Raw genomic sequence first — 26,361 nt, forward strand, 5'->3', positions numbered from 1 at the left:
CATAATCTATGCCCAAGAGTAAATTTCCAGTTATACTGCTGGACATGTAATTTAGTACCTAGTAATAGTATTTGGCCTTTTACTAATTTCACAATGTCAATTTAGAGACATGATTTCTAAGTCAGCCGAAAATGAGATAGAACGAATTTCAGGATTTAAAATAGATTACGTGTGCTGCTGAAATTTCAAATGCTTGAAATATCAATTAATTATTAAACTCTACATATTTGATTGCTAATATATGTAACCATATTAAGAATTAAAGTGTAGGTTGGTGTGCGTCCACATCATTTTTAGCTGGTTTTTAGTTGCAGTGTTGCAGAGCCTGGATAGCTCAGTCGGTAGAGCATCAGACTTTTAATCTGAGGGTCCAGGGTTCAAGTCCCTGTTCAGGCGGTCGGCTACTTTAAAGAAAAAGTATTCTGATTGTACATTCTTTTTGTGTTCCACTGCATGATGAATAAGATATTCTATTACCAAAATTTAAAAAAAACGTCTTTCATGGAGAAGTGAAAAACCCATCTGTCTCATATATCAGATGACTATACACTAAACTTAAGTTGTATGCAGACTTACCAACTGTATCATGTAGTTTGACACGGTGAATAACTTTTACCCAATTCAATATTCAAAATATAGCCATGGTTATAGTATCCAATGAACTTTATAAAGTTGATCAACAGCTCAAAGCTCATTATTTCATTTCTGAATATCTGTGCACCTCATTCAAGCAAATTGGCTCTGTGGCGCAATGGATAGCGCATTGGACTTCTAGGTGAATGTCAAGAAGGTATTCAAAGGCTGTGGGTTCGAATCCCACCAGAGTCAGTTTTATCCCTGTTTATTTCATAACTATTTAAAGAAGTTATAAGCGATGCATGCATGCTTCTGCTTCACCAAAATCATTTGCTAAAAAAGGTCAGTAAAAGGAAGTCTATTTTAAAGAGACACCGTTCAATTTGGGTAATCTATGCAGAAGAGGAAATTGTCAGCTGTACTGATGAAAATATAATTTACTCGGAAGTAAGATTTTGGGCCCTTCCTTAATTTTACCATGTCAATAAACACATATGAATTTGACGTCAGCAAAAAAATGAGATAGTAGCAACTTCAGGACTAAAAATAAGGTTACATTTACTGAAGAAATTTCAAATGCTTGAAATATCAATTCATTATTATATTCTAGTGTATTTGGTACCTTCTTCAGGTAACCATCTTAAGAAACATAGCGTTAGTTGGGACACTGCCAAATTTTGATTAGGTGATTTTGAGGTTTGCTGTATCAGAGCCTGGATAGCTCAGTCGGTAGAGCATCAGACTTTTAATCTGAGGGTCCAGGGTTCAAGTCCCTGTTCAGGCGGTTTGTTTAAAGAAAATGTACTCTAATGACATGCTCTTTTCAGGATCCAATGAACGAGTAGTCCCATTAGAGTAATTGCAAGTTACTCTTAATGGAGCCATTAAATACCCATCGGTCGTGTACCATTTGACAAGAGTTAAGAAGACTTACCGCAACGGTATCATGTCGTTTGAGATGTTGATTATCTTTACCCCAATTCAATGTTCAAAATGGAACCCTGCTTATAGTTTCCAAATCACTTTATAAAGTTGGTCAACCGCTGATAGCTCATCTTTTTATTTGAGAATTTCTGTTCACCTTGTTGAATCAGGTTGGATCTCTGGTGCAATGGATAGCGGCTTGGGGTTCTAGGCGAATGTAGAGAAAGCATTCAAAGTCTTTGGGTTGGAATACTAGCTGGGTCAGTTTTATCCCTCCTTTATCTTATAACTAATTGAAACAGTAACAAACAATGCCTGCTTCTGCATAACCAGAGACATTTACCAAAACGGCAGTGAAAGAAAGTCTATTTAAACAGACACTGTTTGCTTTGAAAATGTTGCATAATCTATGCCCAAGAGTAAATTTCCAGTTATACTGCTGGACATGTAATTTAGTACCTAGTAATAGTATTTGGCCTTTTACTAATTTCACAATGTCAATTTAGAGACATGATTTCTAAGTCAGCCGAAAATGAGATAGAACGAATTTCAGGATTGAAAATAGATTACGTGTGCTGCTGAAATTTCAAATGCTTGAAATATCAATTAATTATTAAACTCTACATATTTGATTGCTAATATATGTAACCATATTAAGAATTAAAGTGTAGGTTGGTGTGCGTCCACATCATTTTTAGCTGGTTTTTAGTTGCAGTGTTGCAGAGCCTGGATAGCTCAGTCGGTAGAGCATCAGACTTTTAATCTGAGGGTCCAGGGTTCAAGTCCCTGTTCAGGCGGTTTGTTTAAAGAAAATGTACTCTAATGACATGCTCTTTTCAGGATCCAATGAACGAGTAGTCCCATTAGAGTAATTGCAAGTTACTCTTAATGGAGCCATTAAATACCCATCGGTCGTGTACCATTTGACAAGAGTTAAGAAGACTTACCGCAACGGTATCATGTCGTTTGAGATGTTGATTATCTTTTCCCCAATTCAACGTTCAAAATGGAACCCTGCTTATAGTTTCCAAATCACTTTATAAAGTTGGTCAACCGCTGATAGCTCATCTTTTTATTTGAGAATTTCTGTTCACCTTGTTGAATCAGGTTGGATCTCTGGTGCAATGGATAGCGGCTTGGGGTTCTAGGCGAATGTAGAGAAAGCATTCAAAGTCTTTGGGTTGGAATACTAGCTGGGTCAGTTTTATCCCTCCTTTATCTTATAACTAATTGAAACAGTAACAAACAATGCCTGCTTCTGCATAACCAGAGACATTTACCAAAACGGCAGTGAAAGAAAGTCTATTTAAACAGACACTGTTTGCTTTGAAAATGTTGCATAATCTATGCCCAAGAGTAAATTTCCAGTTATACTGCTGGACATGTAATTTAGTACCTAGTAATAGTATTTGGCCTTTTACTAATTTCACAATGTCAATTTAGAGACATGATTTCTAAGTCAGCCGAAAATGAGATAGAACGAATTTCAGGATTTAAAATAGATTACGTGTGCTGCTGAAATTTCAAATGCTTGAAATATCAATTAATTATTAAACTCTACATATTTGATTGCTAATATATGTAACCATATTAAGAATTAAAGTGTAGGTTGGTGTGCGTCCACATCATTTTTAGCTGGTTTTTAGTTGCAGTGTTGCAGAGCCTGGATAGCTCAGTCGGTAGAGCATCAGACTTTTAATCTGAGGGTCCAGGGTTCAAGTCCCTGTTCAGGCGGTTTGTTTAAAGAAAATGTACTCTAATGACATGCTCTTTTCAGGATCCAATGAACGAGTAGTCCCATTAGAGTAATTGCAAGTTACTCTTAATGGAGCCATTAAATACCCATCGGTCGTGTACCATTTGACAAGAGTTAAGAAGACTTACCGCAACGGTATCATGTCGTTTGAGATGTTGATTATCTTTTCCCCAATTCAATGTTCAAAATGGAACCCTGCTTATAGTTTCCAAATCACTTTATAAAGTTGGTCAACCGCTGATAGCTCATCTTTTTATTTGAGAATTTCTGTTCACCTTGTTGAATCAGGTTGGATCTCTGGTGCAATGGATAGCGGCTTGGGGTTCTAGGCGAATGTAGAGAAAGCATTCAAAGTCTTTGGGTTGGAATACTAGCTGGGTCAGTTTTATCCCTCCTTTATCTTATAACTAATTGAAACAGTAACAAACAATGCCTGCTTCTGCATAACCAGAGACATTTACCAAAACGGCAGTGAAAGAAAGTCTATTTAAACAGACACTGTTTGCTTTGAAAATGTTGCATAATCTATGCCCAAGAGTAAATTTCCAGTTATACTGCTGGACATGTAATTTAGTACCTAGTAATAGTATTTGGCCTTTTACTAATTTCACAATGTCAATTTAGAGACATGATTTCTAAGTCAGCCGAAAATGAGATAGAACGAATTTCAGGATTTAAAATAGATTACGTGTGCTGCTGAAATTTCAAATGCTTGAAATATCAATTAATTATTAAACTCTACATATTTGATTGCTAATATATGTAACCATATTAAGAATTAAAGTGTAGGTTGGTGTGCGTCCACATCATTTTTAGCTGATTTTTAGTTGCAGTGTTGCAGAGCCTGGATAGCTCAGTCGGTAGAGCATCAGACTTTTAATCTGAGGGTCCAGGGTTCAAGTCCCTGTTCAGGCGGTTTGTTTAAAGAAAATGTACTCTAATGACATGCTCTTTTCAGGATCCAATGAACGAGTAGTCCCATTAGAGTAATTGCAAGTTACTCTTAATGGAGCCATTAAATACCCATCGGTCGTGTACCATTTGACAAGAGTTAAGAAGACTTACCGCAACGGTATCATGTCGTTTGAGATGTTGATTATCTTTTCCCCAATTCAATGTTCAAAATGGAACCCTGCTTATAGTTTCCAAATCACTTTATAAAGTTGGTCAACCGCTGATAGCTCATCTTTTTATTTGAGAATTTCTGTTCACCTTGTTGAATCAGGTTGGATCTCTGGTGCAATGGATAGCGGCTTGGGGTTCTAGGCGAATGTAGAGAAAGCATTCAAAGTCTTTGGGTTGGAATACTAGCTGGGTCAGTTTTATCCCTCCTTTATCTTATAGTTAATTGAAACAGTAACAAACAATGCCTGCTTCTGCATAACCAGAGACATTTACCAAAACGGCAGTGAAAGAAAGTCTATTTAAACAGACACTGTTTGCTTTGAAAATGTTGCATAATCTATGCCCAAGAGTAAATTTCCAGTTATACTGCTGGACATGTAATTTAGTACCTAGTAATAGTATTTGGCCTTTTTCTAATTTCACAATGTCAATTTAGAGACATGATTTCTAAGTCAGCCGAAAATGAGATAGAACGAATTTCAGGATTTAAAATAGATTACGTGTGCTGCTGAAATTTCAAATGCTTGAAATATCAATTAATTATTAAACTCTACATATTTGATTGCTAATATATGTAACCATATTAAGAATTAAAGTGTAGGTTGGTGTGCGTCCACATCATTTTTAGCTGATTTTTAGTTGCAGTGTTGCAGAGCCTGGATAGCTCAGTCGGTAGAGCATCAGACTTTTAATCTGAGGGTCCAGGGTTCAAGTCCCTGTTCAGGCGGTTTGTTTAAAGAAAATGTACTCTAATGACATGCTCTTTTCAGGATCCAATGAACGAGTAGTCCCATTAGAGTAATTGCAAGTTACTCTTAATGGAGCCATTAAATACCCATCGGTCGTGTACCATTTGACAAGAGTTAAGAAGACTTACCGCAACGGTATCATGTCGTTTGAGATGTTGATTATCTTTTCCCCAATTCAATGTTCAAAATGGAACCCTGCTTATAGTTTCCAAATCACTTTATAATGTTGGTCAACCGCTGATAGCTCATCTTTTTATTTGAGAATTTCTGTTCACCTTGTTGAATCAGGTTGGATCTCTGGTGCAATGGATAGCGGCTTGGGGTTCTAGGCGAATGTAGAGAAAGCATTCAAAGTCTTTGGGTTGGAATACTAGCTGGGTCAGTTTTATCCCTCCTTTATCTTATAACTAATTGAAACAGTAACAAACAATGCCTGCTTCTGCATAACCAGAGACATTTACCAAAACGGCAGTGAAAGAAAGTCTATTTAAACAGACACTGTTTGCTTTGAAAATGTTGCATAATCTATGCCCAAGAGTAAATTTCCAGTTATACTGCTGGACATGTAATTTAGTACCTAGTAATAGTATTTGGCCTTTTACTAATTTCACAATGTCAATTTAGAGACATGATTTCTAAGTCAGCCGAAAATGAGATAGAACGAATTTCAGGATTTAAAATAGATTACGTGTGCTGCTGAAATTTCAAATGCTTGAAATATCAATTAATTATTAAACTCTACATATTTGATTGCTAATATATGTAACCATATTAAGAATTAAAGTGTAGGTTGGTGTGCGTCCACATCATTTTTAGCTGGTTTTTAGTTGCAGTGTTGCAGAGCCTGGATAGCTCAGTCGGTAGAGCATCAGACTTTTAATCTGAGGGTCCAGGGTTCAAGTCCCTGTTCAGGCGGTCGGCTACTTTAAAGAAAAAGTATTCTGATTGTACATTCTTTTTGTGTTCCACTGCATGATGAATAAGATATTCTATTACCAAAATTTAAAAAAAACGTCTTTCATGGAGAAGTGAAAAACCCATCTGTCTCATATATCAGATGACTATACACTAAACTTAAGTTGTATGCAGACTTACCAACTGTATCATGTAGTTTGACACGGTGAATAACTTTTACCCAATTCAATATTCAAAATATAGCCATGGTTATAGTATCCAATGAACTTTATAAAGTTGATCAACAGCTCAAAGCTCATTATTTCATTTCTGAATATCTGTGCACCTCATTCAAGCAAATTGGCTCTGTGGCGCAATGGATAGCGCATTGGACTTCTAGGTGAATGTCAAGAAGGTATTCAAAGGCTGTGGGTTCGAATCCCACCAGAGTCAGTTTTATCCCTGTTTATTTCATAACTATTTAAAGAAGTTATAAGCGATGCATGCATGCTTCTGCTTCACCAAAATCATTTGCTAAAAAAGGTCAGTAAAAGGAAGTCTATTTTAAAGAGACACCGTTCAATTTGGGTAATCTATGCAGAAGAGGAAATTGTCAGCTGTACTGATGAAAATATAATTTACTCGGAAGTAAGATTTTGGGCCCTTCCTTAATTTTACCATGTCAATAAACACATATGAATTTGAAGTCAGCAAAAAAATGAGATAGTAGCAACTTCAGGACTAAAAATAAGGTTACATTTACTGAAGAAATTTCAAATGCTTGAAATATCAATTCATTATTATATTCTAGTGTATTTGGTACCTTCTTCAGGTAACCATCTTAAGAAACATAGCGTTAGTTGGGACACTGCCAAATTTTGATTAGGTGATTTTGAGGTTTGCTGTATCAGAGCCTGGATAGCTCAGTCGGTAGAGCATCAGACTTTTAATCTGAGGGTCCAGGGTTCAAGTCCCTGTTCAGGCGGTTTGTTTAAAGAAAATGTACTCTAATGACATGCTCTTTTCAGGATCCAATGAACGAGTAGTCCCATTAGAGTAATTGCAAGTTACTCTTAATGGAGCCATTAAATACCCATCGGTCGTGTACCATTTGACAAGAGTTAAGAAGACTTACCGCAACGGTATCATGTCGTTTGAGATGTTGATTATCTTTACCCCAATTCAATGTTCAAAATGGAACCCTGCTTATAGTTTCCAAATCACTTTATAAAGTTGGTCAACCGCTGATAGCTCATCTTTTTATTTGAGAATTTCTGTTCACCTTGTTGAATCAGGTTGGATCTCTGGTGCAATGGATAGCGGCTTGGGGTTCTAGGCGAATGTAGAGAAAGCATTCAAAGTCTTTGGGTTGGAATACTAGCTGGGTCAGTTTTATCCCTCCTTTATCTTATAACTAATTGAAACAGTAACAAACAATGCCTGCTTCTGCATAACCAGAGACATTTACCAAAACGGCAGTGAAAGAAAGTCTATTTAAACAGACACTGTTTGCTTTGAAAATGTTGCATAATCTATGCCCAAGAGTAAATTTCCAGTTATACTGCTGGACATGTAATTTAGTACCTAGTAATAGTATTTGGCCTTTTACTAATTTCACAATGTCAATTTAGAGACATGATTTCTAAGTCAGCCGAAAATGAGATAGAACGAATTTCAGGATTTAAAATAGATTACGTGTGCTGCTGAAATTTCAAATGCTTGAAATATCAATTAATTATTAAACTCTACATATTTGATTGCTAATATATGTAACCATATTAAGAATTAAAGTGTAGGTTGGTGTGCGTCCACATCATTTTTAGCTGATTTTTAGTTGCAATGTTGCAGAGCCTGGATAGCTCAGTCGGTAGAGCATCAGACTTTTAATCTGAGGGTCCAGGGTTCAAGTCCCTGTTCAGGCGGTTTGTTTAAAGAAAATGTACTCTAATGACATGCTCTTTTCAGGATCCAATGAACGAGTAGTCCCATTAGAGTAATTGCAAGTTACTCTTAATGGAGCCATTAAATACCCATCGGTCGTGTACCATTTGACAAGAGTTAAGAAGACTTACCGCAACGGTATCATGTCGTTTGAGATGTTGATTATCTTTTCCCCAATTCAACGTTCAAAATGGAACCCTGCTTATAGTTTCCAAATCACTTTATAAAGTTGGTCAACCGCTGATAGCTCATCTTTTTATTTGAGAATTTCTGTTCACCTTGTTGAATCAGGTTGGATCTCTGGTGCAATGGATAGCGGCTTGGGGTTCTAGGCGAATGTAGAGAAAGCATTCAAAGTCTTTGGGTTGGAATACTAGCTGGGTCAGTTTTATCCCTCCTTTATCTTATAACTAATTGAAACAGTAACAAACAATGCCTGCTTCTGCATAACCAGAGACATTTACCAAAACGGCAGTGAAAGAAAGTCTATTTAAACAGACACTGTTTGCTTTGAAAATGTTGCATAATCTATGCCCAAGAGTAAATTTCCAGTTATACTGCTGGACATGTAATTTAGTACCTAGTAATAGTATTTGGCCTTTTACTAATTTCACAATGTCAATTTAGAGACATGATTTCTAAGTCAGCCGAAAATGAGATAGAACGAATTTCAGGATTTAAAATAGATTACGTGTGCTGCTGAAATTTCAAATGCTTGAAATATCAATTAATTATTAAACTCTACATATTTGATTGCTAATATATGTAACCATATTAAGAATTAAAGTGTAGGTTGGTGTGCGTCCACATCATTTTTAGCTGGTTTTTAGTTGCAGTGTTGCAGAGCCTGGATAGCTCAGTCGGTAGAGCATCAGACTTTTAATCTGAGGGTCCAGGGTTCAAGTCCCTGTTCAGGCGGTTTGTTTAAAGAAAATGTACTCTAATGACATGCTCTTTTCAGGATCCAATGAACGAGTAGTCCCATTAGAGTAATTGCAAGTTACTCTTAATGGAGCCATTAAATACCCATCGGTCGTGTACCATTTGACAAGAGTTAAGAAGACTTACCGCAACGGTATCATGTCGTTTGAGATGTTGATTATCTTTTCCCCAATTCAATGTTCAAAATGGAACCCTGCTTATAGTTTCCAAATCACTTTATAAAGTTGGTCAACCGCTGATAGCTCATCTTTTTATTTGAGAATTTCTGTTCACCTTGTTGAATCAGGTTGGATCTCTGGTGCAATGGATAGCGGCTTGGGGTTCTAGGCGAATGTAGAGAAAGCATTCAAAGTCTTTGGGTTGGAATACTAGCTGGGTCAGTTTTATCCCTCCTTTATCTTATAACTAATTGAAACAGTAACAAACAATGCCTGCTTCTGCATAACCAGAGACATTTACCAAAACGGCAGTGAAAGAAAGTCTATTTAAACAGACACTGTTTGCTTTGAAAATGTTGCATAATCTATGCCCAAGAGTAAATTTCCAGTTATACTGCTGGACATGTAATTTAGTACCTAGTAATAGTATTTGGCCTTTTACTAATTTCACAATGTCAATTTAGAGACATGATTTCTAAGTCAGCCGAAAATGAGATAGAACGAATTTCAGGATTTAAAATAGATTACGTGTGCTGCTGAAATTTCAAATGCTTGAAATATCAATTAATTATTAAACTCTACATATTTGATTGCTAATATATGTAACCATATTAAGAATTAAAGTGTAGGTTGGTGTGCGTCCACATCATTTTTAGCTGATTTTTAGTTGCAGTGTTGCAGAGCCTGGATAGCTCAGTCGGTAGAGCATCAGACTTTTAATCTGAGGGTCCAGGGTTCAAGTCCCTGTTCAGGCGGTCGGCTACTTTAAAGAAAAAGTATTCTGATTGTACATTCTTTTTGTGTTCCACTGCATGATGAATAAGATATTCCATTACCAAAATTTAAAAAAAACGTCTTTCATGGAGAAGTGAAAAACCCATCTGTCTCATATATCAGATGACTATACACTAAACTTAAGTTGTATGCAGACTTACCAACTGTATCATGTAGTTTGACACGGTGAATAACTTTTACCCAATTCAATATTCAAAATATAGCCATGGTTATAGTATCCAATGAACTTTATAAAGTTGATCAACAGCTCAAAGCTCATTATTTCATTTCTGAATATCTGTGCACCTCATTCAAGCAAATTGGCTCTGTGGCGCAATGGATAGCGCATTGGACTTCTAGGTGAATGTCAAGAAGGTATTCAAAGGCTGTGGGTTCGAATCCCACCAGAGTCAGTTTTATCCCTGTTTATTTCATAACTATTTAAAGAAGTTATAAGCGATGCATGCATGCTTCTGCTTCACCAAAATCATTTGCTAAAAAAGGTCAGTAAAAGGAAGTCTATTTTAAAGAGACACCGTTCAATTTGGGTAATCTATGCAGAAGAGGAAATTGTCAGCTGTACTGATGAAAATATAATTTACTCGGAAGTAAGATTTTGGGCCCTTCCTTAATTTTACCATGTCAATAAACACATATGAATTTGACGTCAGCAAAAAAATGAGATAGTAGCAACTTCAGGACTAAAAATAAGGTTACATTTACTGAAGAAATTTCAAATGCTTGAAATATCAATTCATTATTATATTCTAGTGTATTTGGTACCTTCTTCAGGTAACCATCTTAAGAAACATAGCGTTAGTTGGGACACTGCCAAATTTTGATTAGGTGATTTTGAGGTTTGCTGTATCAGAGCCTTGATAGCTCAGTCGGTAGAGCATCAGACTTTTAATCTGAGGGTCCAGGGTTCAAGTCCCTGTTCAGGCGGTTTGTTTAAAGAAAATGTACTCTAATGACATGCTCTTTTCAGGATCCAATGAACGAGTAGTCCCATTAGAGTAATTGCAAGTTACTCTTAATGGAGCCATTAAATACCCATCGGTCGTGTACCATTTGACAAGAGTTAAGAAGACTTACCGCAACGGTATCATGTCGTTTGAGATGTTGATTATCTTTTCCCCAATTCAATGTTCAAAATGGAACCCTGCTTATAGTTTCCAAATCACTTTATAAAGTTGGTCAACCGCTGATAGCTCATCTTTTTATTTGAGAATTTCTGTTCACCTTGTTGAATCAGGTTGGATCTCTGGTGCAATGGATAGCGGCTTGGGGTTCTAGGCGAATGTAGAGAAAGCATTCAAAGTCTTTGGGTTGGAATACTAGCTGGGTCAGTTTTATCCCTCCTTTATCTTATAACTAATTGAAACAGTAACAAACAATGCCTGCTTCTGCATAACCAGAGACATTTACCAAAACGGCAGTGAAAGAAAGTCTATTTAAACAGACACTGTTTGCTTTGAAAATGTTGCATAATCTATGCCCAAGAGTAAATTTCCAGTTATACTGCTGGACATGTAATTTAGTACCTAGTAATAGTATTTGGCCTTTTACTAATTTCACAATGTCAATTTAGAGACATGATTTCTAAGTCAGCCGAAAATGAGATAGAACGAATTTCAGGATTTAAAATAGATTACGTGTGCTGCTGAAATTTCAAATGCTTGAAATATCAATTAATTATTAAACTCTACATATTTGATTGCTAATATATGTAACCATATTAAGAATTAAAGTGTAGGTTGGTGTGCGTCCACATCATTTTTAGCTGATTTTTAGTTGCAATGTTGCAGAGCCTGGATAGCTCAGTCGGTAGAGCATCAGACTTTTAATCTGAGGGTCCAGGGTTCAAGTCCCTGTTCAGGCGGTTTGTTTAAAGAAAATGTACTCTAATGACATGCTCTTTTCAGGATCCAATGAACGAGTAGTCCCATTAGAGTAATTGCAAGTTACTCTTAATGGAGCCATTAAATACCCATCGGTCGTGTACCATTTGACAAGAGTTAAGAAGACTTACCGCAACGGTATCATGTCGTTTGAGATGTTGATTATCTTTTCCCCAATTCAACGTTCAAAATGGAACCCTGCTTATAGTTTCCAAATCACTTTATAAAGTTGGTCAACCGCTGATAGCTCATCTTTTTATTTGAGAATTTCTGTTCACCTTGTTGAATCAGGTTGGATCTCTGGTGCAATGGATAGCGGCTTGGGGTTCTAGGCGAATGTAGAGAAAGCATTCAAAGTCTTTGGGTTGGAATACTAGCTGGGTCAGTTTTATCCCTCCTTTATCTTATAACTAATTGAAACAGTAACAAACAATGCCTGCTTCTGCATAACCAGAGACATTTACCAAAACGGCAGTGAAAGAAAGTCTATTTAAACAGACACTGTTTGCTTTGAAAATGTTGCATAATCTATGCCCAAGAGTAAATTTCCAGTTATACTGCTGGACATGTAATTTAGTACCTAGTAATAGTATTTGGCCTTTTACTAATTTCACAATGTCAATTTAGAGACATGATTTCTAAGTCAGCCGAAAATGAGATAGAACGAATTTCAGGATTTAAAATAGATTACGTGTGCTGCTGAAATTTCAAATGCTTGAAATATCAATTAATTATTAAACTCTACATATTTGATTGCTAATATATGTAACCATATTAAGAATTAAAGTGTAGGTTGGTGTGCGTCCACATCATTTTTAGCTGGTTTTTAGTTGCAGTGTTGCAGAGCCTGGATAGCTCAGTCGGTAGAGCATCAGACTTTTAATCTGAGGGTCCAGGGTTCAAGTCCCTGTTCAGGCGGTTTGTTTAAAGAAAATGTACTCTAATGACATGCTCTTTTCAGGATCCAATGAACGAGTAGTCCCATTAGAGTAATTGCAAGTTACTCTTAATGGAGCCATTAAATACCCATCGGTCGTGTACCATTTGACAAGAGTTAAGAAGACTTACCGCAACGGTATCATGTCGTTTGAGATGTTGATTATCTTTTCCCCAATTCAATGTTCAAAATGGAACCCTGCTTATAGTTTCCAAATCACTTTATAAAGTTGGTCAACCGCTGATAGCTCATCTTTTTATTTGAGAATTTCTGTTCACCTTGTTGAATCAGGTTGGATCTCTGGTGCAATGGATAGCGGCTTGGGGTTCTAGGCGAATGTAGAGAAAGCATTCAAAGTCTTTGGGTTGGAATACTAGCTGGGTCAGTTTTATCCCTCCTTTATCTTATAACTAATTGAAACAGTAACAAACAATGCCTGCTTCTGCATAACCAGAGACATTTACCAAAACGGCAGTGAAAGAAAGTCTATTTAAACAGACACTGTTTGCTTTGAAAATGTTGCATAATCTATGCCCAAGAGTAAATTTCCAGTTATACTGCTGGACATGTAATTTAGTACCTAGTAATAGTATTTGGCCTTTTACTAATTTCACAATGTCAATTTAGAGACATGATTTCTAAGTCAGCCGAAAATGAGATAGAACGAATTTCAGGATTTAAAATAGATTACGTGTGCTGCTGAAATTTCAAATGCTTGAAATATCAATTAATTATTAAACTCTACATATTTGATTGCTAATATATGTAACCATATTAAGAATTAAAGTGTAGGTTGGTGTGCGTCCACATCATTTTTAGCTGATTTTTAGTTGCAGTGTTGCAGAGCCTGGATAGCTCAGTCGGTAGAGCATCAGACTTTTAATCTGAGGGTCCAGGGTTCAAGTCCCTGTTCAGGCGGTTTGTTTAAAGAAAATGTACTCTAATGACATGCTCTTTTCAGGATCCAATGAACGAGTAGTCCCATTAGAGTAATTGCAAGTTACTCTTAATGGAGCCATTAAATACCCATCGGTCGTGTACCATTTGACAAGAGTTAAGAAGACTTACCGCAACGGTATCATGTCGTTTGAGATGTTGATTATCTTTTCCCCAATTCAATGTTCAAAATGGAACCCTGCTTATAGTTTCCAAATCACTTTATAAAGTTGGTCAACCGCTGATAGCTCATCTTTTTATTTGAGAATTTCTGTTCACCTTGTTGAATCAGGTTGGATCTCTGGTGCAATGGATAGCGGCTTGGGGTTCTAGGCGAATGTAGAGAAAGCATTCAAAGTCTTTGGGTTGGAATACTAGCTGGGTCAGTTTTATCCCTCCTTTATCTTATAGTTAATTGAAACAGTAACAAACAATGCCTGCTTCTGCATAACCAGAGACATTTACCAAAACGGCAGTGAAAGAAAGTCTATTTAAACAGACACTGTTTGCTTTGAAAATGTTGCATAATCTATGCCCAAGAGTAAATTTCCAGTTATACTGCTGGACATGTAATTTAGTACCTAGTAATAGTATTTGGCCTTTTTCTAATTTCACAATGTCAATTTAGAGACATGATTTCTAAGTCAGCCGAAAATGAGATAGAACGAATTTCAGGATTTAAAATAGATTACGTGTGCTGCTGAAATTTCAAATGCTTGAAATATCAATTAATTATTAAACTCTACATATTTGATTGCTAATATATGTAACCATATTAAGAATTAAAGTGTAGGTTGGTGTGCGTCCACATCATTTTTAGCTGATTTTTAGTTGCAGTGTTGCAGAGCCTGGATAGCTCAGTCGGTAGAGCATCAGACTTTTAATCTGAGGGTCCAGGGTTCAAGTCCCTGTTCAGGCGGTTTGTTTAAAGAAAATGTACTCTAATGACATGCTCTTTTCAGGATCCAATGAACGAGTAGTCCCATTAGAGTAATTGCAAGTTACTCTTAATGGAGCCATTAAATACCCATCGGTCGTGTACCATTTGACAAGAGTTAAGAAGACTTACCGCAACGGTATCATGTCGTTTGAGATGTTGATTATCTTTTCCCCAATTCAATGTTCAAAATGGAACCCTGCTTATAGTTTCCAAATCACTTTATAATGTTGGTCAACCGCTGATAGCTCATCTTTTTATTTGAGAATTTCTGTTCACCTTGTTGAATCAGGTTGGATCTCTGGTGCAATGGATAGCGGCTTGGGGTTCTAGGCGAATGTAGAGAAAGCATTCAAAGTCTTTGGGTTGGAATACTAGCTGGGTCAGTTTTATCCCTCCTTTATCTTATAACTAATTGAAACAGTAACAAACAATGCCTGCTTCTGCATAACCAGAGACATTTACCAAAACGGCAGTGAAAGAAAGTCTATTTAAACAGACACTGTTTGCTTTGAAAATGTTGCATAATCTATGCCCAAGAGTAAATTTCCAGTTATACTGCTGGACATGTAATTTAGTACCTAGTAATAGTATTTGGCCTTTTACTAATTTCACAATGTCAATTTAGAGACATGATTTCTAAGTCAGCCGAAAATGAGATAGAACGAATTTCAGGATTTAAAATAGATTACGTGTGCTGCTGAAATTTCAAATGCTTGAAATATCAATTAATTATTAAACTCTACATATTTGATTGCTAATATATGTAACCATATTAAGAATTAAAGTGTAGGTTGGTGTGCGTCCACATCATTTTTAGCTGGTTTTTAGTTGCAGTGTTGCAGAGCCTGGATAGCTCAGTCGGTAGAGCATCAGACTTTTAATCTGAGGGTCCAGGGTTCAAGTCCCTGTTCAGGCGGTCGGCTACTTTAAAGAAAAAGTATTCTGATTGTACATTCTTTTTGTGTTCCACTGCATGATGAATAAGATATTCTATTACCAAAATTTAAAAAAAACGTCTTTCATGGAGAAGTGAAAAACCCATCTGTCTCATATATCAGATGACTATACACTAAACTTAAGTTGTATGCAGACTTACCAACTGTATCATGTAGTTTGACACGGTGAATAACTTTTACCCAATTCAATATTCAAAATATAGCCATGGTTATAGTATCCAATGAACTTTATAAAGTTGATCAACAGCTCAAAGCTCATTATTTCATTTCTGAATATCTGTGCACCTCATTCAAGCAAATTGGCTCTGTGGCGCAATGGATAGCGCATTGGACTTCTAGGTGAATGTCAAGAAGGTATTCAAAGGCTGTGGGTTCGAATCCCACCAGAGTCAGTTTTATCCCTGTTTATTTCATAACTATTTAAAGAAGTTATAAGCGATGCATGCATGCTTCTGCTTCACCAAAATCATTTGCTAAAAAAGGTCAGTAAAAGGAAGTCTATTTTAAAGAGACACCGTTCAATTTGGGTAATCTATGCAGAAGAGGAAATTGTCAGCTGTACTGATGAAAATATAATTTACTCGGAAGTAAGATTTTGGGCCCTTCCTTAATTTTACCATGTCAATAAACACATATGAATTTGACGTCAGCAAAAAAATGAGATAGTAGCAACTTCAGGACTAAAAATAAGGTTACATTTACTGAAGAAATTTCAAATGCTTGAAATATCAATTCATTATTATATTCTAGTGTATTTGGTACCTTCTTCAGGTAACCATCTTAAGAAACATAGCGTTAGTTGGGACACTGCCAAATTTTGATTAGGTGATTTTGAGGTTTGCTGTATCAGAGCCTGGATAGCTCAGTCGGTAGAGCATCAGACTTTTAATCTGAGGGTCCAGGGTTCAAGTCCCTGTTCAGGCGGTTTGTTTAAAGAAAATGTACTCTAATGACATGCTCTTTTCAGGATCCAATGAACGAGTAGTCCCATTAGAGTAATTGCAAGTTACTCTTAATGGAGCCATTAAATACCCATCGGTCGTGTACCATTTGACAAGAGTTAAGAAGACTTACCGCAACGGTATCATGTCGTTTGAGATGTTGATTATCTTTTCCCCAATTCAATGTTCAAAATGGAACCCTGCTTATAGTTTCCAAATCACTTTATAAAGTTGGTCAACCGCTGATAGCTCATCTTTTTATTTGAGAATTTCTGTTCACCTTGTTGAATCAGGTTGGATCTCTGGTGCAATGGATAGCGGCTTGGGGTTCTAGGCTAATGTAGAGAAAGCATTCAAAGTCTTTGGGTTGGAATACTAGCTGGGTCAGTTTTATCCCTCCTTTATCTTATAACTAATTGAAACAGTAACAAACAATGCCTGCTTCTGCATAACCAGAGACATTTACCAAAACGGCAGTGAAAGAAAGTCTATTTAAACAGACACTGTTTGCTTTGAAAATGTTGCATAATCTATGCCCAAGAGTAAATTTCCAGTTATACTGCTGGACATGTAATTTAGTACCTAGTAATAGTATTTGGCCTTTTACTAATTTCACAATGTCAATTTAGAGACATGATTTCTAAGTCAGCCGAAAATGAGATAGAACGAATTTCAGGATTTAAAATAGATTACGTGTGCTGCTGAAATTTCAAATGCTTGAAATATCAATTAATTATTAAACTCTACATATTTGATTGCTAATATATGTAACCATATTAAGAATTAAAGTGTAGGTTGGTGTGCGTCCACATCATTTTTAGCTGATTTTTAGTTGCAGTGTTGCAGAGCCTGGATAGCTCAGTCGGTAGAGCATCAGACTTTTAATCTGAGGGTCCAGGGTTCAAGTCCCTGTTCAGGCGGTCGGCTACTTTAAAGAAAAAGTATTCTGATTGTACATTCTTTTTGTGTTCCACTGCATGATGAATAAGATATTCCATTACCAAAATTTAAAAAAAACGTCTTTCATGGAGAAGTGAAAAACCCATCTGTCTCATATATCAGATGACTATACACTAAACTTAAGTTGTATGCAGACTTACCAACTGTATCATGTAGTTTGACACGGTGAATAACTTTTACCCAATTCAATATTCAAAATATAGCCATGGTTATAGTATCCAATGAACTTTATAAAGTTGATCAACAGCTCAAAGCTCATTATTTCATTTCTGAATATCTGTGCACCTCATTCAAGCAAATTGGCTCTGTGGCGCAATGGATAGCGCATTGGACTTCTAGGTGAATGTCAAGAAGGTATTCAAAGGCTGTGGGTTCGAATCCCACCAGAGTCAGTTTTATCCCTGTTTATTTCATAACTATTTAAAGAAGTTATAAGCGATGCATGCATGCTTCTGCTTCACCAAAATCATTTGCTAAAAAAGGTCAGTAAAAGGAAGTCTATTTTAAAGAGACACCGTTCAATTTGGGTAATCTATGCAGAAGAGGAAATTGTCAGCTGTACTGATGAAAATATAATTTACTCGGAAGTAAGATTTTGGGCCCTTCCTTAATTTTACCATGTCAATAAACACATATGAATTTGACGTCAGCAAAAAAATGAGATAGTAGCAACTTCAGGACTAAAAATAAGGTTACATTTACTGAAGAAATTTCAAATGCTTGAAATATCAATTCATTATTATATTCTAGTGTATTTGGTACCTTCTTCAGGTAACCATCTTAAGAAACATAGCGTTAGTTGGGACACTGCCAAATTTTGATTAGGTGATTTTGAGGTTTGCTGTATCAGAGCCTTGATAGCTCAGTCGGTAGAGCATCAGACTTTTAATCTGAGGGTCCAGGGTTCAAGTCCCTGTTCAGGCGGTTTGTTTAAAGAAAATGTACTCTAATGACATGCTCTTTTCAGGATCCAATGAACGAGTAGTCCCATTAGAGTAATTGCAAGTTACTCTTAATGGAGCCATTAAATACCCATCGGTCGTGTACCATTTGACAAGAGTTAAGAAGACTTACCGCAACGGTATCATGTCGTTTGAGATGTTGATTATCTTTTCCCCAATTCAATGTTCAAAATGGAACCCTGCTTATAGTTTCCAAATCACTTTATAAAGTTGGTCAACCGCTGATAGCTCATCTTTTTATTTGAGAATTTCTGTTCACCTTGTTGAATCAGGTTGGATCTCTGGTGCAATGGATAGCGGCTTGGGGTTCTAGGCGAATGTAGAGAAAGCATTCAAAGTCTTTGGGTTGGAATACTAGCTGGGTCAGTTTTATCCCTCCTTTATCTTATAACTAATTGAAACAGTAACAAACAATGCCTGCTTCTGCATAACCAGAGACATTTACCAAAACGGCAGTGAAAGAAAGTCTATTTAAACAGACACTGTTTGCTTTGAAAATGTTGCATAATCTATGCCCAAGAGTAAATTTCCAGTTATACTGCTGGACATGTAATTTAGTACCTAGTAATAGTATTTGGCCTTTTACTAATTTCACAATGTCAATTTAGAGACATGATTTCTAAGTCAGCCGAAAATGAGATAGAACGAATTTCAGGATTTAAAATAGATTACGTGTGCTGCTGAAATTTCAAATGCTTGAAATATCAATTAATTATTAAACTCTACATATTTGATTGCTAATATATGTAACCATATTAAGAATTAAAGTGTAGGTTGGTGTGCGTCCACATCATTTTTAGCTGATTTTTAGTTGCAATGTTGCAGAGCCTGGATAGCTCAGTCGGTAGAGCATCAGACTTTTAATCTGAGGGTCCAGGGTTCAAGTCCCTGTTCAGGCGGTTTGTTTAAAGAAAATGTACTCTAATGACATGCTCTTTTCAGGATCCAATGAACGAGTAGTCCCATTAGAGTAATTGCAAGTTACTCTTAATGGAGCCATTAAATACCCATCGGTCGTGTACCATTTGACAAGAGTTAAGAAGACTTACCGCAACGGTATCATGTCGTTTGAGATGTTGATTATCTTTTCCCCAATTCAACGTTCAAAATGGAACCCTGCTTATAGTTTCCAAATCACTTTATAAAGTTGGTCAACCGCTGATAGCTCATCTTTTTATTTGAGAATTTCTGTTCACCTTGTTGAATCAGGTTGGATCTCTGGTGCAATGGATAGCGGCTTGGGGTTCTAGGCGAATGTAGAGAAAGCATTCAAAGTCTTTGGGTTGGAATACTAGCTGGGTCAGTTTTATCCCTCCTTTATCTTATAACTAATTGAAACAGTAACAAACAATGCCTGCTTCTGCATAACCAGAGACATTTACCAAAACGGCAGTGAAAGAAAGTCTATTTAAACAGACACTGTTTGCTTTGAAAATGTTGCATAATCTATGCCCAAGAGTAAATTTCCAGTTATACTGCTGGACATGTAATTTAGTACCTAGTAATAGTATTTGGCCTTTTACTAATTTCACAATGTCAATTTAGAGACATGATTTCTAAGTCAGCCGAAAATGAGATAGAACGAATTTCAGGATTTAAAATAGATTACGTGTGCTGCTGAAATTTCAAATGCTTGAAATATCAATTAATTATTAAACTCTACATATTTGATTGCTAATATATGTAACCATATTAAGAATTAAAGTGTAGGTTGGTGTGCGTCCACATCATTTTTAGCTGGTTTTTAGTTGCAGTGTTGCAGAGCCTGGATAGCTCAGTCGGTAGAGCATCAGACTTTTAATCTGAGGGTCCAGGGTTCAAGTCCCTGTTCAGGCGGTTTGTTTAAAGAAAATGTACTCTAATGACATGCTCTTTTCAGGATCCAATGAACGAGTAGTCCCATTAGAGTAATTGCAAGTTACTCTTAATGGAGCCATTAAATACCCATCGGTCGTGTACCATTTGACAAGAGTTAAGAAGACTTACCGCAACGGTATCATGTCGTTTGAGATGTTGATTATCTTTTCCCCAATTCAATGTTCAAAATGGAACCCTGCTTATAGTTTCCAAATCACTTTATAAAGTTGGTCAACCGCTGATAGCTCATCTTTTTATTTGAGAATTTCTGTTCACCTTGTTGAATCAGGTTGGATCTCTGGTGCAATGGATAGCGGCTTGGGGTTCTAGGCGAATGTAGAGAAAGCATTCAAAGTCTTTGGGTTGGAATACTAGCTGGGTCAGTTTTATCCCTCCTTTATCTTATAACTAATTGAAACAGTAACAAACAATGCCTGCTTCTGCATAACCAGAGACATTTACCAAAACGGCAGTGAAAGAAAGTCTATTTAAACAGACACTGTTTGCTTTGAAAATGTTGCATAATCTATGCCCAAGAGTAAATTTCCAGTTATACTGCTGGACATGTAATTTAGTACCTAGTAATAGTATTTGGCCTTTTACTAATTTCACAATGTCAATTTAGAGACATGATTTCTAAGTCAGCCGAAAATGAGATAGAACGAATTTCAGGATTTAAAATAGATTACGTGTGCTGCTGAAATTTCAAATGCTTGAAATATCAATTAATTATTAAACTCTACATATTTGATTGCTAATATATGTAACCATATTAAGAATTAAAGTGTAGGTTGGTGTGCGTCCACATCATTTTTAGCTGATTTTTAGTTGCAGTGTTGCAGAGCCTGGATAGCTCAGTCGGTAGAGCATCAGACTTTTAATCTGAGGGTCCAGGGTTCAAGTCCCTGTTCAGGCGGTTTGTTTAAAGAAAATGTACTCTAATGACATGCTCTTTTCAGGATCCAATGAACGAGTAGTCCCATTAGAGTAATTGCAAGTTACTCTTAATGGAGCCATTAAATACCCATCGGTCGTGTACCATTTGACAAGAGTTAAGAAGACTTACCGCAACGGTATCATGTCGTTTGAGATGTTGATTATCTTTTCCCCAATTCAATGTTCAAAATGGAACCCTGCTTATAGTTTCCAAATCACTTTATAAAGTTGGTCAACCGCTGATAGCTCATCTTTTTATTTGAGAATTTCTGTTCACCTTGTTGAATCAGGTTGGATCTCTGGTGCAATGGATAGCGGCTTGGGGTTCTAGGCGAATGTAGAGAAAGCATTCAAAGTCTTTGGGTTGGAATACTAGCTGGGTCAGTTTTATCCCTCCTTTATCTTATAGTTAATTGAAACAGTAACAAACAATGCCTGCTTCTGCATAACCAGAGACATTTACCAAAACGGCAGTGAAAGAAAGTCTATTTAAACAGACACTGTTTGCTTTGAAAATGTTGCATAATCTATGCCCAAGAGTAAATTTCCAGTTATACTGCTGGACATGTAATTTAGTACCTAGTAATAGTATTTGGCCTTTTTCTAATTTCACAATGTCAATTTAGAGACATGATTTCTAAGTCAGCCGAAAATGAGATAGAACGAATTTCAGGATTTAAAATAGATTACGTGTGCTGCTGAAATTTCAAATGCTTGAAATATCAATTAATTATTAAACTCTACATATTTGATTGCTAATATATGTAACCATATTAAGAATTAAAGTGTAGGTTGGTGTGCGTCCACATCATTTTTAGCTGATTTTTAGTTGCAGTGTTGCAGAGCCTGGATAGCTCAGTCGGTAGAGCATCAGACTTTTAATCTGAGGGTCCAGGGTTCAAGTCCCTGTTCAGGCGGTTTGTTTAAAGAAAATGTACTCTAATGACATGCTCTTTTCAGGATCCAATGAACGAGTAGTCCCATTAGAGTAATTGCAAGTTACTCTTAATGGAGCCATTAAATACCCATCGGTCGTGTACCATTTGACAAGAGTTAAGAAGACTTACCGCAACGGTATCATGTCGTTTGAGATGTTGATTATCTTTTCCCCAATTCAATGTTCAAAATGGAACCCTGCTTATAGTTTCCAAATCACTTTATAATGTTGGTCAACCGCTGATAGCTCATCTTTTTATTTGAGAATTTCTGTTCACCTTGTTGAATCAGGTTGGATCTCTGGTGCAATGGATAGCGGCTTGGGGTTCTAGGCGAATGTAGAGAAAGCATTCAAAGTCTTTGGGTTGGAATACTAGCTGGGTCAGTTTTATCCCTCCTTTATCTTATAACTAATTGAAACAGTAACAAACAATGCCTGCTTCTGCATAACCAGAGACATTTACCAAAACGGCAGTGAAAGAAAGTCTATTTAAACAGACACTGTTTGCTTTGAAAATGTTGCATAATCTATGCCCAAGAGTAAATTTCCAGTTATACTGCTGGACATGTAATTTAGTACCTAGTAATAGTATTTGGCCTTTTACTAATTTCACAATGTCAATTTAGAGACATGATTTCTAAGTCAGCCGAAAATGAGATAGAACGAATTTCAGGATTTAAAATAGATTACGTGTGCTGCTGAAATTTCAAATGCTTGAAATATCAATTAATTATTAAACTCTACATATTTGATTGCTAATATATGTAACCATATTAAGAATTAAAGTGTAGGTTGGTGTGCGTCCACATCATTTTTAGCTGGTTTTTAGTTGCAGTGTTGCAGAGCCTGGATAGCTCAGTCGGTAGAGCATCAGACTTTTAATCTGAGGGTCCAGGGTTCAAGTCCCTGTTCAGGCGGTCGGCTACTTTAAAGAAAAAGTATTCTGATTGTACATTCTTTTTGTGTTCCACTGCATGATGAATAAGATATTCTATTACCAAAATTTAAAAAAAACGTCTTTCATGGAGAAGTGAAAAACCCATCTGTCTCATATATCAGATGACTATACACTAAACTTAAGTTGTATGCAGACTTACCAACTGTATCATGTAGTTTGACACGGTGAATAACTTTTACCCAATTCAATATTCAAAATATAGCCATGGTTATAGTATCCAATGAACTTTATAAAGTTGATCAACAGCTCAAAGCTCATTATTTCATTTCTGAATATCTGTGCACCTCATTCAAGCAAATTGGCTCTGTGGCGCAATGGATAGCGCATTGGACTTCTAGGTGAATGTCAAGAAGGTATTCAAAGGCTGTGGGTTCGAATCCCACCAGAGTCAGTTTTATCCCTGTTTATTTCATAACTATTTAAAGAAGTTATAAGCGATGCATGCATGCTTCTGCTTCACCAAAATCATTTGCTAAAAAAGGTCAGTAAAAGGAAGTCTATTTTAAAGAGACACCGTTCAATTTGGGTAATCTATGCAGAAGAGGAAATTGTCAGCTGTACTGATGAAAATATAATTTACTCGGAAGTAAGATTTTGGGCCCTTCCTTAATTTTACCATGTCAATAAACACATATGAATTTGACGTCAGCAAAAAAATGAGATAGTAGCAACTTCAGGACTAAAAATAAGGTTACATTTACTGAAGAAATTTCAAATGCTTGAAATATCAATTCATTATTATATTCTAGTGTATTTGGTACCTTCTTCAGGTAACCATCTTAAGAAACATAGCGTTAGTTGGGACACTGCCAAATTTTGATTAGGTGATTTTGAGGTTTGCTGTATCAGAGCCTGGATAGCTCAGTCGGTAGAGCATCAGACTTTTAATCTGAGGGTCCAGGGTTCAAGTCCCTGTTCAGGCGGTTTGTTTAAAGAAAATGTACTCTAATGACATGCTCTTTTCAGGATCCAATGAACGAGTAGTCCCATTAGAGTAATTGCAAGTTACTCTTAATGGAGCCATTAAATACCCATCGGTCGTGTACCATTTGACAAGAGTTAAGAAGACTTACCGCAACGGTATCATGTCGTTTGAGATGTTGATTATCTTTACCCCAATTCAATGTTCAAAATGGAACCCTGCTTATAGTTTCCAAATCACTTTATAAAGTTGGTCAACCGCTGATAGCTCATCTTTTTATTTGAGAATTTCTGTTCACCTTGTTGAATCAGGTTGGATCTCTGGTGCAATGGATAGCGGCTTGGGGTTCTAGGCGAATGTAGAGAAAGCATTCAAAGTCTTTGGGTTGGAATACTAGCTGGGTCAGTTTTATCCCTCCTTTATCTTATAACTAATTGAAACAGTAACAAACAATGCCTGCTTCTGCATAACCAGAGACATTTACCAAAACGGCAGTGAAAGAAAGTCTATTTAAACAGACACTGTTTGCTTTGAAAATGTTGCATAATCTATGCCCAAGAGTAAATTTCCAGTTATACTGCTGGACATGTAATTTAGTACCTAGTAATAGTATTTGGCCTTTTACTAATTTCACAATGTCAATTTAGAGACATGATTTCTAAGTCAGCCGAAAATGAGATAGAACGAATTTCAGGATTTAAAATAGATTACGTGTGCTGCTGAAATTTCAAATGCTTGAAATATCAATTAATTATTAAACTCTACATATTTGATTGCTAATATATGTAACCATATTAAGAATTAAAGTGTAGGTTGGTGTGCGTCCACATCATTTTTAGCTGATTTTTAGTTGCAATGTTGCAGAGCCTGGATAGCTCAGTCGGTAGAGCATCAGACTTTTAATCTGAGGGTCCAGGGTTCAAGTCCCTGTTCAGGCGGTTTGTTTAAAGAAAATGTACTCTAATGACATGCTCTTTTCAGGATCCAATGAACGAGTAGTCCCATTAGAGTAATTGCAAGTTACTCTTAATGGAGCCATTAAATACCCATCGGTCGTGTACCATTTGACAAGAGTTAAGAAGACTTACCGCAACGGTATCATGTCGTTTGAGATGTTGATTATCTTTTCCCCAATTCAACGTTCAAAATGGAACCCTGCTTATAGTTTCCAAATCACTTTATAAAGTTGGTCAACCGCTGATAGCTCATCTTTTTATTTGAGAATTTCTGTTCACCTTGTTGAATCAGGTTGGATCTCTGGTGCAATGGATAGCGGCTTGGGGTTCTAGGCGAATGTAGAGAAAGCATTCAAAGTCTTTGGGTTGGAATACTAGCTGGGTCAGTTTTATCCCTCCTTTATCTTATAACTAATTGAAACAGTAACAAACAATGCCTGCTTCTGCATAACCAGAGACATTTACCAAAACGGCAGTGAAAGAAAGTCTATTTAAACAGACACTGTTTGCTTTGAAAATGTTGCATAATCTATGCCCAAGAGTAAATTTCCAGTTATACTGCTGGACATGTAATTTAGTACCTAGTAATAGTATTTGGCCTTTTACTAATTTCACAATGTCAATTTAGAGACATGATTTCTAAGTCAGCCGAAAATGAGATAGAACGAATTTCAGGATTTAAAATAGATTACGTGTGCTGCTGAAATTTCAAATGCTTGAAATATCAATTAATTATTAAACTCTACATATTTGATTGCTAATATATGTAACCATATTAAGAATTAAAGTGCAGGTTGGTGTGCGTCCACATCATTTTTAGCTGGTTTTTAGTTGCAGTGTTGCAGAGCCTGGATAGCTCAGTCGGTAGAGCATCAGACTTTTAATCTGAGGGTCCAGGGTTCAAGTCCCTGTTCAGGCGGTTTGTTTAAAGAAAATGTACTCTAATGACATGCTCTTTTCAGGATCCAATGAACGAGTAGTCCCATTAGAGTAATTGCAAGTTACTCTTAATGGAGCCATTAAATACCCATCGGTCGTGTACCATTTGACAAGAGTTAAGAAGACTTACCGCAACGGTATCATGTCGTTTGAGATGTTGATTATCTTTTCCCCAATTCAATGTTCAAAATGGAACCCTGCTTATAGTTTCCAAATCACTTTATAAAGTTGGTCAACCGCTGATAGCTCATCTTTTTATTTGAGAATTTCTGTTCACCTTGTTGAATCAGGTTGGATCTCTGGTGCAATGGATAGCGGCTTGGGGTTCTAGGCGAATGTAGAGAAAGCATTCAAAGTCTTTGGGTTGGAATACTAGCTGGGTCAGTTTTATCCCTCCTTTATCTTATAACTAATTGAAACAGTAACAAACAATGCCTGCTTCTGCATAACCAGAGACATTTACCAAAACGGCAGTGAAAGAAAG

The 26,361-nt window shown here is 36.5% G+C and overlaps 32 non-coding genes across 32 annotated transcripts; all 32 read left to right on the plus strand.

The window, feature by feature from the left end:
• The first annotated feature begins 323 nt into the window (after nucleotides 1-323).
• TRNAK-UUU (transfer RNA lysine (anticodon UUU)) lies at nucleotides 324-396 on the plus strand. Its single transcript has one exon. It is a non-coding gene; the product is annotated as a tRNA-Lys (tRNA).
• Nucleotides 397-737: 341 nt separating this feature from the next.
• TRNAR-UCU (transfer RNA arginine (anticodon UCU)) lies at nucleotides 738-828 on the plus strand. Its single transcript is given in 2 exon segments — nucleotides 738-774; nucleotides 793-828. It is a non-coding gene; the product is annotated as a tRNA-Arg (tRNA).
• A 459-nt stretch (nucleotides 829-1,287) lies between these two features.
• TRNAK-UUU (transfer RNA lysine (anticodon UUU)) lies at nucleotides 1,288-1,360 on the plus strand. Its single transcript has one exon. It is a non-coding gene; the product is annotated as a tRNA-Lys (tRNA).
• An 864-nt stretch (nucleotides 1,361-2,224) lies between these two features.
• On the plus strand, nucleotides 2,225-2,297 carry TRNAK-UUU (transfer RNA lysine (anticodon UUU)). Its single transcript has one exon. It is a non-coding gene; the product is annotated as a tRNA-Lys (tRNA).
• An 864-nt stretch (nucleotides 2,298-3,161) lies between these two features.
• Nucleotides 3,162-3,234, plus strand: TRNAK-UUU (transfer RNA lysine (anticodon UUU)). The gene has a single exon. It is a non-coding gene; the product is annotated as a tRNA-Lys (tRNA).
• An 864-nt stretch (nucleotides 3,235-4,098) lies between these two features.
• TRNAK-UUU (transfer RNA lysine (anticodon UUU)) lies at nucleotides 4,099-4,171 on the plus strand. Its single transcript has one exon. It is a non-coding gene; the product is annotated as a tRNA-Lys (tRNA).
• Nucleotides 4,172-5,035: 864 nt separating this feature from the next.
• Nucleotides 5,036-5,108, plus strand: TRNAK-UUU (transfer RNA lysine (anticodon UUU)). The gene has a single exon. It is a non-coding gene; the product is annotated as a tRNA-Lys (tRNA).
• Nucleotides 5,109-5,972: 864 nt separating this feature from the next.
• Nucleotides 5,973-6,045, plus strand: TRNAK-UUU (transfer RNA lysine (anticodon UUU)). Its single transcript has one exon. It is a non-coding gene; the product is annotated as a tRNA-Lys (tRNA).
• A 341-nt stretch (nucleotides 6,046-6,386) lies between these two features.
• TRNAR-UCU (transfer RNA arginine (anticodon UCU)) lies at nucleotides 6,387-6,477 on the plus strand. The gene is given in 2 exon segments: nucleotides 6,387-6,423; nucleotides 6,442-6,477. It is a non-coding gene; the product is annotated as a tRNA-Arg (tRNA).
• A 459-nt stretch (nucleotides 6,478-6,936) lies between these two features.
• On the plus strand, nucleotides 6,937-7,009 carry TRNAK-UUU (transfer RNA lysine (anticodon UUU)). Its single transcript has one exon. It is a non-coding gene; the product is annotated as a tRNA-Lys (tRNA).
• An 864-nt stretch (nucleotides 7,010-7,873) lies between these two features.
• TRNAK-UUU (transfer RNA lysine (anticodon UUU)) lies at nucleotides 7,874-7,946 on the plus strand. Its single transcript has one exon. It is a non-coding gene; the product is annotated as a tRNA-Lys (tRNA).
• Nucleotides 7,947-8,810: 864 nt separating this feature from the next.
• Nucleotides 8,811-8,883, plus strand: TRNAK-UUU (transfer RNA lysine (anticodon UUU)). Its single transcript has one exon. It is a non-coding gene; the product is annotated as a tRNA-Lys (tRNA).
• Nucleotides 8,884-9,747: 864 nt separating this feature from the next.
• TRNAK-UUU (transfer RNA lysine (anticodon UUU)) lies at nucleotides 9,748-9,820 on the plus strand. The gene has a single exon. It is a non-coding gene; the product is annotated as a tRNA-Lys (tRNA).
• A 341-nt stretch (nucleotides 9,821-10,161) lies between these two features.
• On the plus strand, nucleotides 10,162-10,252 carry TRNAR-UCU (transfer RNA arginine (anticodon UCU)). The gene is given in 2 exon segments: nucleotides 10,162-10,198; nucleotides 10,217-10,252. It is a non-coding gene; the product is annotated as a tRNA-Arg (tRNA).
• Nucleotides 10,253-11,648: 1,396 nt separating this feature from the next.
• Nucleotides 11,649-11,721, plus strand: TRNAK-UUU (transfer RNA lysine (anticodon UUU)). Its single transcript has one exon. It is a non-coding gene; the product is annotated as a tRNA-Lys (tRNA).
• An 864-nt stretch (nucleotides 11,722-12,585) lies between these two features.
• TRNAK-UUU (transfer RNA lysine (anticodon UUU)) lies at nucleotides 12,586-12,658 on the plus strand. Its single transcript has one exon. It is a non-coding gene; the product is annotated as a tRNA-Lys (tRNA).
• An 864-nt stretch (nucleotides 12,659-13,522) lies between these two features.
• Nucleotides 13,523-13,595, plus strand: TRNAK-UUU (transfer RNA lysine (anticodon UUU)). The gene has a single exon. It is a non-coding gene; the product is annotated as a tRNA-Lys (tRNA).
• Nucleotides 13,596-14,459: 864 nt separating this feature from the next.
• TRNAK-UUU (transfer RNA lysine (anticodon UUU)) lies at nucleotides 14,460-14,532 on the plus strand. Its single transcript has one exon. It is a non-coding gene; the product is annotated as a tRNA-Lys (tRNA).
• Nucleotides 14,533-15,396: 864 nt separating this feature from the next.
• Nucleotides 15,397-15,469, plus strand: TRNAK-UUU (transfer RNA lysine (anticodon UUU)). The gene has a single exon. It is a non-coding gene; the product is annotated as a tRNA-Lys (tRNA).
• A 341-nt stretch (nucleotides 15,470-15,810) lies between these two features.
• Nucleotides 15,811-15,901, plus strand: TRNAR-UCU (transfer RNA arginine (anticodon UCU)). The gene is given in 2 exon segments: nucleotides 15,811-15,847; nucleotides 15,866-15,901. It is a non-coding gene; the product is annotated as a tRNA-Arg (tRNA).
• A 459-nt stretch (nucleotides 15,902-16,360) lies between these two features.
• Nucleotides 16,361-16,433, plus strand: TRNAK-UUU (transfer RNA lysine (anticodon UUU)). The gene has a single exon. It is a non-coding gene; the product is annotated as a tRNA-Lys (tRNA).
• Nucleotides 16,434-17,297: 864 nt separating this feature from the next.
• On the plus strand, nucleotides 17,298-17,370 carry TRNAK-UUU (transfer RNA lysine (anticodon UUU)). The gene has a single exon. It is a non-coding gene; the product is annotated as a tRNA-Lys (tRNA).
• A 341-nt stretch (nucleotides 17,371-17,711) lies between these two features.
• TRNAR-UCU (transfer RNA arginine (anticodon UCU)) lies at nucleotides 17,712-17,802 on the plus strand. Its single transcript is given in 2 exon segments — nucleotides 17,712-17,748; nucleotides 17,767-17,802. It is a non-coding gene; the product is annotated as a tRNA-Arg (tRNA).
• A 1,396-nt stretch (nucleotides 17,803-19,198) lies between these two features.
• Nucleotides 19,199-19,271, plus strand: TRNAK-UUU (transfer RNA lysine (anticodon UUU)). Its single transcript has one exon. It is a non-coding gene; the product is annotated as a tRNA-Lys (tRNA).
• An 864-nt stretch (nucleotides 19,272-20,135) lies between these two features.
• TRNAK-UUU (transfer RNA lysine (anticodon UUU)) lies at nucleotides 20,136-20,208 on the plus strand. The gene has a single exon. It is a non-coding gene; the product is annotated as a tRNA-Lys (tRNA).
• Nucleotides 20,209-21,072: 864 nt separating this feature from the next.
• Nucleotides 21,073-21,145, plus strand: TRNAK-UUU (transfer RNA lysine (anticodon UUU)). The gene has a single exon. It is a non-coding gene; the product is annotated as a tRNA-Lys (tRNA).
• Nucleotides 21,146-22,009: 864 nt separating this feature from the next.
• TRNAK-UUU (transfer RNA lysine (anticodon UUU)) lies at nucleotides 22,010-22,082 on the plus strand. Its single transcript has one exon. It is a non-coding gene; the product is annotated as a tRNA-Lys (tRNA).
• Nucleotides 22,083-22,946: 864 nt separating this feature from the next.
• On the plus strand, nucleotides 22,947-23,019 carry TRNAK-UUU (transfer RNA lysine (anticodon UUU)). The gene has a single exon. It is a non-coding gene; the product is annotated as a tRNA-Lys (tRNA).
• A 341-nt stretch (nucleotides 23,020-23,360) lies between these two features.
• TRNAR-UCU (transfer RNA arginine (anticodon UCU)) lies at nucleotides 23,361-23,451 on the plus strand. Its single transcript is given in 2 exon segments — nucleotides 23,361-23,397; nucleotides 23,416-23,451. It is a non-coding gene; the product is annotated as a tRNA-Arg (tRNA).
• Nucleotides 23,452-23,910: 459 nt separating this feature from the next.
• On the plus strand, nucleotides 23,911-23,983 carry TRNAK-UUU (transfer RNA lysine (anticodon UUU)). Its single transcript has one exon. It is a non-coding gene; the product is annotated as a tRNA-Lys (tRNA).
• An 864-nt stretch (nucleotides 23,984-24,847) lies between these two features.
• Nucleotides 24,848-24,920, plus strand: TRNAK-UUU (transfer RNA lysine (anticodon UUU)). Its single transcript has one exon. It is a non-coding gene; the product is annotated as a tRNA-Lys (tRNA).
• An 864-nt stretch (nucleotides 24,921-25,784) lies between these two features.
• TRNAK-UUU (transfer RNA lysine (anticodon UUU)) lies at nucleotides 25,785-25,857 on the plus strand. Its single transcript has one exon. It is a non-coding gene; the product is annotated as a tRNA-Lys (tRNA).
• The last annotated feature ends 504 nt before the right edge of the window (nucleotides 25,858-26,361 follow it).

The sequence above is a fragment of the Triturus cristatus genome, chromosome 4_1 (assembly GCF_964204655.1).
Source record: "Triturus cristatus chromosome 4_1, aTriCri1.1, whole genome shotgun sequence".
Taxonomy (NCBI): Eukaryota; Metazoa; Chordata; class Amphibia; order Caudata; family Salamandridae; genus Triturus; species Triturus cristatus.